Genomic DNA, 8,234 nt, shown 5'->3' with positions numbered 1-8,234 from the left:
TATTTTGTGTTATTATTTGAGTGAACAAAATGTAGTCTGTTGACAGTCACGACTCACCAATGTGTTAATTGTTATTTGTTAGTGTTACAGACTAATTATCTTTCATCCTCGACCCTGGTGTTAATTTTTATGAATAGAAATGTTTTAATCATATAAAAGTGGTGAAAATAAGAGTTTACAACTTATCACTCATAATATATATTTGAAATTATAGTTAAGATTTTAAATCTATTAATACTTTTTGAATTGTTCTTTTTGTCTTGATTTCTTTTGTTCGTTCTTTATTTTCGTGTTCTTTGTTTCCTTGGTCGTTTAAACTGATTACCAAAAAAGCAAAAAAAATATATAATGTAGCGGTTACACGACAGTGTATTGTGTACCTATAAATACAGTATATTATCTCGAAACACTGAAGCAGGAGTTGAGAGAATGTTGGTGTTTTCATTCAAACAGTATGACTACTGAATCTACTACTATCTATCTACTGAATCAAATTAATACTTAGTGAATGTCAAAAAGAAACTGTGCAGATAATTCTTTTGCAAAAATATCATTTACATTAAGCGATTCGATATGAAGTTATCAAAAGAGACGTTCAAACTTTTTAAGGCGTTCGGTGCCAGTGTAATTTTGTAAACAAAAATACGCTCTACGGGAATTATTATCTTGTTCAGTAGAATCAACTAAGTTTGATGAATTTTTAATTTTTAATTTCTAAATTATCTTATAACACTATGTTCATTTATATTATGTGGGCTGATTCTGGTCGTACTGCAAATTGCAATACCGGATCAACCCGTGGTGGAGCAGGAGCTAGCCCCAAAATCTCCACCAATTTAGAAAAATTTGAGCCAGTGGCGATCTCAATACATAAATAGGATCTCAATGATCATAGATCAAATATAGTGTGTTATATTTGATTTACGATGCGGTACACAACATCACTGAGGTATCTTAAAGATAAACGCAATTCTAAGACGATTGCAGTTTCAAATTTGAGCGGGTTCGGAAGAGCAAAATTTCGATTTTCAAAAAATCGCATTTTTAGAAACGGGCGTATACGTCAATCATTTGATGTTTTAGACATCATCTGTCATCAATAATTTCATTTAAATAATATATGATTTAATAGTTTAATTGTCACACTGAACACACTGAATATTTTTGATTGTGCTTATGCTACGTTGTGCCGCGAGATACGGCGGCATTTCGACTTTTGTGTATGATGTATCGATAGCGCCCTCTCGTAGCCAGACAATCGTTCTATGTCTGTACAATTTATTTGTCGGAACGTTGAAGACGTACATTTTATATTGCATATCGTTGTAAGTTATCAAAACTCAATTAAAACGACGGACTAAGATGTAATTATGGCTAAATATATAGGTATGATCGCAACTTTATGATACGCAGGTGTCATGGCTGCCACTGGTAGTGCATATTATCACTTTGAATTATTTGTAACAAAACAATACAAATTATTAATTGTATGGCTGAATAAATTTAAAAATCACTACCAGCTGAGATTCCTTTCCATGCTAAGACATGCAATAATTGTACGTGTACCATTACGAAAATGCGCCTCACCTCCGCTGCTATTGGAATTCTACGGTCCGGCACTATACGCAGTGTTGTCGGGTGGAATACAAACGACTCTGTGGTTCAACGGCTAAAGAGAGATATAAGACGATATAATAATAATCAATATACCTACACTAGTCGACTCGAAAATTAGTCGAAATGAGAATTATTTTACGGGAGCAAAAAAAAAAGTTATTATCAACTAGATTTAATACGTGCTTCCTTCCGATCGTGCCACTACCGTCGGAGAACAATAAACAACGGACACAATCGATTATTACGTCATGATTTTATAACTATGTTTAGTGGCTCGGCTATGTCCGTGGCTACGACCATTCAGCCGTTCATGCTCTGGTTGTTTTGGAAATAGCCATAGATTGCGTTCGCCGTTAACGAAAAGTAAAGATTTAATCATTACTTTTTAACCACAGACTAAGATATATATATATATATGTATATCTTAGTCCGTGTTTTTAACTGAGCTTTTTTTTACACGGAGTTATAACCAAGTGTTTTTGGTGTGATTGTTATAACGAATACTCGTTATATAAATGTTTGTTTTAATATCAAATTTAGTGAATATTTGATTTTTAAACGATTGTAAAGAAAAGGCCTTTTGCCTCCACGTAAATTTAAAGGAAAAATTGGATTCAATATAATTTATACATATTACACATTTACACCACAATACAAACCTATTTTTATGGATTTTGTGAAAGCACCCCTCCACTGGTTCCACATTCCACAGTCCTATATTATAATATATTTCATTGAAAAAATACATAATTTCTGAGTATATTTGTGTATTATAAATTATAATATTCTATTCCAGGAGTACCGGGTTTAAAAAGTAAATTGAAAAATTCTATCTGATAAAATTTACAATGATATTCGATATAAAATGTCCATCTTCAACGTTCCGACAAATAAATTGTACAGACATAGAACGATTGTCTGGCTATCGATACGCAAAAGTTGAAATGCCGGCGTATCTTGCTGCACAACGTCGCATTACGCACAATCAAAAATATTCGGCGTGTACGTCCGTTTTTCGATGATGTTAGATGGCGCTATTGAGTAGTACCATTTGTTTGATCGGATTGTTGACAATATTAATCTATTAAATCATATTTTATTCAAATGAAATTATTGATGACAGATTATGTCTAAAACGTCAAATTATTGACGTATACGCCCGTTTTTCAAAATGTGATTTTTTGAAAATCGAATTTTGCTTTTCTGAACCCGCTCAAATTTGAAACTGCAATCGTCTTAGATTTGCGTTCATGTTTAAAATACCTCGGTGATGTCGTGAACCGTATCCTAGATTAAATATAGTATATAGTATAATATACTATATTTAATCTATGATCGTGAATAAATATGTGTGAGCTAATGTCAAATTTTTCTAAAGTGGTGTAGATTTTGGGGCTTGCTCCTGCTTCACCACGGGTTGGCCCGGTATTGCACTACCACCGGGACGGCCCAAATAATATAAATGATCATAGTGTTATAAGACTTTGGAATTTGAATTTTCAAATTTTCAATTTTCTTGTTACTTTCCGTACGTAATACGTTGTCAATAATTATTAAAATTATGACATTATCATTATCATGTTTTCGAGTCATCGAGTTTTCGTTATAACAATCACACCAAAAACACTTGGTTATAACTCCGTGTAAAAAAAGCTCAGTTAAAAAGTAATGATTAAATCTTTAAAAGACGTGATATAATATGGAAACTAATTAAAATTGTATAATATTACAAATATCTATGATGACAAATAAGATCAATTGTAATGTCAAATACTTAGTCAACATTTTGTTGATACATTGTTAATTACTGTAAATACTGTAGTGGTTACTTAATTGTATTTATTTAAGTATACTTCTACGTCCTGCCAAATAGTTAAACAATGTGTTGACCAAGTATTTAATATCACAATATTTTATTAATCTTATTTTTCATCATATAGATATTTGTTATATTATAAAATGGAATTTTACTTAGTTTCCACATTAAATCACGCCTTTTAAAGATTTTTTTGTTTAAGATGATAATTTATATCATATAATATTATAATATTATTTTGACTTATTTTTTCCCTATATACCTACAATCAGCCCGGTCACGAAGCCGTGCAGTGGGCTGGTGCTCATACAACACCGTTTCCCGGTTAGCCAGCATCGGTGGTGTCTGTGCGCGTTCGGACCGGTGTAAACTTTTGACGTCAGTGTGATGGTCGACCGTGAAAACTTGTAGCGCGGCTGAAACGCTGGGCGACCACGTTGCCTAAATAACCGTGCTCGCTAACGGTCAACGCAATCTATTGGCTATTTTCCAAAACACCAGAGCATGAACGGCTGAATGGTCGTAGCCGAGCCTTAATATTACTAAACATAGTTACAAAGTAATAATCGATTGTGTCCGTTGTTTATTGTTCTCCGACGGTAGTGGCACGATCGGAAGCACGTATTAAATCTAGTTGATAATAACTTTTTTTTTTGCTCCCGTAAAATAATTCTCATTTCGACTAATTTTCGAGTCGACTAGTGTAGGTATATTGATTATTATTATATCGTCTTATATCTCTCTTTAGCCGTTGAACCACATAGTCGTTTGTATTCCACTCGACAACACTGCGTATAGTGCCGGACCGTAGAATTCCAATAGCAGCGGAGGTGAGGCGCATTTTCGTAATGGTACACGTACAATTATTGCATGTCTTAGCATGGAAAGGAATCTCAGCTGGTAGTGATTTTTAAATTTATTCAGCCATACAATTAATAATTTGTATTGTTTTGTTACAAATAATTCAAAGTGATAATATGCACTACCAGTGGCAGCCATGACACCTGCGTATCATAAAGTTGCGATCATACCTATATATTTAGCCATAATTACATCTTAGTCCGTCGTTTTAATTAAGTTTTGATAACTTACAACGATATGCAATATAAAATGTACGTCTTCAACGTTCCGACAAATAAATTGTACAGACATAGAACGATTGTCTGGCTACGAGAGGGCGCTATCGATACATCATACACAAAAGTCGAAATGCCGCCGTATCTCGCGGCACAACGTCGCATAAGCACAATCAAAAATATTCAGTGTGTTCAGTGTGACAATTAAACTATTAAATCATATATTATTTAAATGAAATTATTGATGACAGATGATGTCTAAAACATCAAATGATTGACGTATACGCCCGTTTCTAAAAATGCGATTTTTTGAAAATCGAAATTTTGCTCTTCCGAACCCGCTCAAATTTGAAACTGCAATCGTCTTAGAATTGCGTTTATCTTTAAGATACCTCAGTGATGTTGTGTACCGCATCGTAAATCAAATATAACACACTATATTTGATCTATGATCATTGAGATCCTATTTATGTATTGAGATCGCCACTGGCTCAAATTTTTCTAAATTGGTGGAGATTTTGGGGCTAGCTCCTGCTCCACCAAGGGTTGATCCGGTATTGCAATTTGCAGTACGACCAGAATCAGCCCACATAATATAAATGAACATAGTGTTATAAGATAATTTAGAAATTAAAAATTAAAAATTCATCAAACTTAGTTGATTCTACTGAACAAGATAATAATTCCCGCAGAGCGTATTTTTGTTTACAAAATTACACTGGCACCGAACGCCTTAAAAAGTTTGCAAGTCTCTTTTGATAACTTCATATCGAATCGCTTAATGTAAATTATATTTTTGCAAAAGAATTATCTGCACAGTTTCTTTTTGACATTCACTAAGTATTAATTTGATTCAGTAGATAGATAGTAGTAGATTCAGTAGTCATACTGTTTGAATGAAAACACCAACATTCTCTCAACTCCTGTTTCAGTGTTTCGAGATAATATACTGTATTTATAGGTACACAATACACTGTCGTGTAACCGCTACATTATATATTTTTTTTGCTTTTTTGGTAATCAGTTTAAACGACCAAGGAAACAAAGAACACGAAAATAAAGAACGAACAAAAGAAATCAAGACAAAATGAACAATTCAAAAAGTATTAATAGATTTAAAATCTTAACTATAATTTCAAATATATATTATGAGTGATAAGTTGTAAACTCTTATTTTCACCACTTTTATACGATTAAAACATTTCTATTCATAAAAATTAACACCAGGGTCGAGGATGAAAGATAATTAGTCTGTAACACTAACAAATAACAATTAACACATTGGTGAGTCGTGACTGTCAACAGACTACATTTTGTTCACTCAAATAATAACACAAAATAGTTAAACATAAAGGTTACCTACATAGGAAATTTCCACTACCTAATAAAATATTATTTTGCTCTATGCCTCTATTATATTATACCACAAGTTATACTTTATTAAAACATAATACAATTTTAAATTATTACAATTTACAGCGATTTATTCCATTAGGTACTTTTCACCAATTTGAAATTTCATTCTGCAAATACTATTACTTATTTCCTATTCTTAAAGTTCTATACTAATAATATTACCATATTTCTTAATGATTCTTTTATTATTATACGTGTAGTATTTTAAATATCCTTCATACCTTAAATTTTTTTTTACATAACATGTTAGTTCTGTTGAACAGTATTTGCCAGATAGATAAATTTGAAATATCCAATAATCTTGTCGATCATTGATTATCTAAAATCTAAATATTAGTTAACTAGGTACCTATCGATTTAAATTCAATATCACAAGTTCAACAGTCAGTTTAGTTAGCCCAACAAAAGTTTCAATAATATAAAGTATTGGAAAATAAATTTAAGTGTCGGAAACATTAAAATACTAAGATTATTAGTTAACATATCGATTATCGACACTGGTAAGTGTACCTATCATTTATTGACTATTTTATGTTCAAAAATATTATTTCTAAAACAGCAGTATTTCCCAGATAGATTAATTTGAAATATCCAATAATCTTGTCCATCATTGATTATCTAAAATCTAAATATTAGTTAACTATCGATTTAAATTCAATATCACAAGTTCAACAGTCAGTTTAGTTTGCCCAACAAAAATTTCAATAATATAAAGTATTGGAAAATAAATTTAAGTTTCGGAAAGATTAAAATACTAAGATAATACAACATATTAATTATTAACTAACTTACATTTTTTGTCAGTAAAACATAATGATATCTAAATTTTTTTATTTATTAATTATTTTTCATTATTATTAATTTTATTATTACTGCTGTGTTAATATATTTACTAAAATATTTATAATTATTATTTATTTACAAACTAAAATTTTTGACAGTAAAACATGAAATTTTATCTAAATTATTATTTTACATTTTTATTCTCACATTTTTGATACAGTATATTTAGTAAAATATTTATAGTTATTTATTAACCTTAATTGACATTAAATGAATGGACATTGACATATTATTAGGTACTTAATTAATTTAATTTATTAATATTTCCTATGCCTAATGTAATACCTATATTTCAGTATATTTTTCATATTTGTTTGACAAAATTAAATTTGTATTATTATATTCCTCAAAATATTTACGTTGTTACAAGGTATTATGAGTGAATAGTTTTTGATACAACAGTAAACTTTAAATTGCTTATAAATGTATAATAATATTATTTAAAAACTAGTATTTTATTCAACAGTGAAGCCAGTAAGGATATTGAAAATTAAACAACATATGTTAAAAAAAAATACAACACTTTTAGATAATAAACATAAAAAATATATATAATTATTTAAATTTATAATTTTCCGCTCATAACCTCATAACGTTATCATATGATGAGCCAGCCAAACGACTTTCTCGAGACGGCCCACGGGCCACCGGCAATTTCCTTATCAATTATGATATGATATTTCTTATCAAATAGTAGGAGACGCGGTACGTTTTTTGGGCGTCGAATGTCGAGTGACTCCTACACACGGCTACACTGTATACACAGTATACACGTCCGATTTGTACGTGGCAGATTATTGATTTTGTTATATTAAATTCCGCCCTTTGTCAATAAACGCGCGCACGTGTACACACGTCCGCACACTTCTCAGAGTCTCAGTGTACTATTCACTCGATTAATCGATTACTCGAGTACTCAACACGTCCGCAAATTTGTTACTCTTCGTTTCGTTCAACCATCATCATTCCGGCTCTGCGTTTTTGATTGTTCGTTCATACTTCATCGAAACAACCAGGTACTTTAGGTATAAATTCACTTTAGCAACCCAGCGCCTTTTTCATTTTTTTTTTCGAAATAGATGTACTTCGACAGTTCGACGAGTTAAGAACGATGGTGCAAAAAAAAATTTGCGGAAACCATTATTTTGGAAGTTATAGACATCCAAATTTTGCGATTATACGTTTATATATACGTATGAGCCATGCGCGCAAGACTGTTTTAATGCCGCGCGAAGTAATTTGAGTTTGGCGACCTGAGCCACTTTAATATTATACTTATGTTTCTTTAACAGACTGGCGACCGGAGTCTACGATGTTTTTTCAAATTGGTGGCCCACTTGGGGAGGTGTTGCATAGCAATTCGGGGGATATTTTCGTTTTTAATTGTCCGAGCGAGCGCAGCGAGCGAGTGACCCCGCTCGGTGTCTCGGTGCAACAAAAATTAAATTTTCTTAACCCTGTGACTC

The 8,234-nt window shown here is 31.6% G+C and overlaps 1 pseudogene; it reads left to right on the top strand.

Moving 5' to 3' along the window:
* Positions 1–2,896: 2,896 nt before the first annotated feature.
* On the top strand, positions 2,897–3,075 carry LOC115033482 (annotated as a pseudogene).
* The last annotated feature ends 5,159 nt before the right edge of the window (positions 3,076–8,234 follow it).

Source organism: Acyrthosiphon pisum, chromosome X (genome assembly GCF_005508785.2).
Source record: "Acyrthosiphon pisum isolate AL4f chromosome X, pea_aphid_22Mar2018_4r6ur, whole genome shotgun sequence".
Taxonomy (NCBI): domain Eukaryota; kingdom Metazoa; phylum Arthropoda; class Insecta; order Hemiptera; family Aphididae; genus Acyrthosiphon; species Acyrthosiphon pisum.
This window is presented reverse-complemented; position numbering and strand designations above follow the sequence as displayed.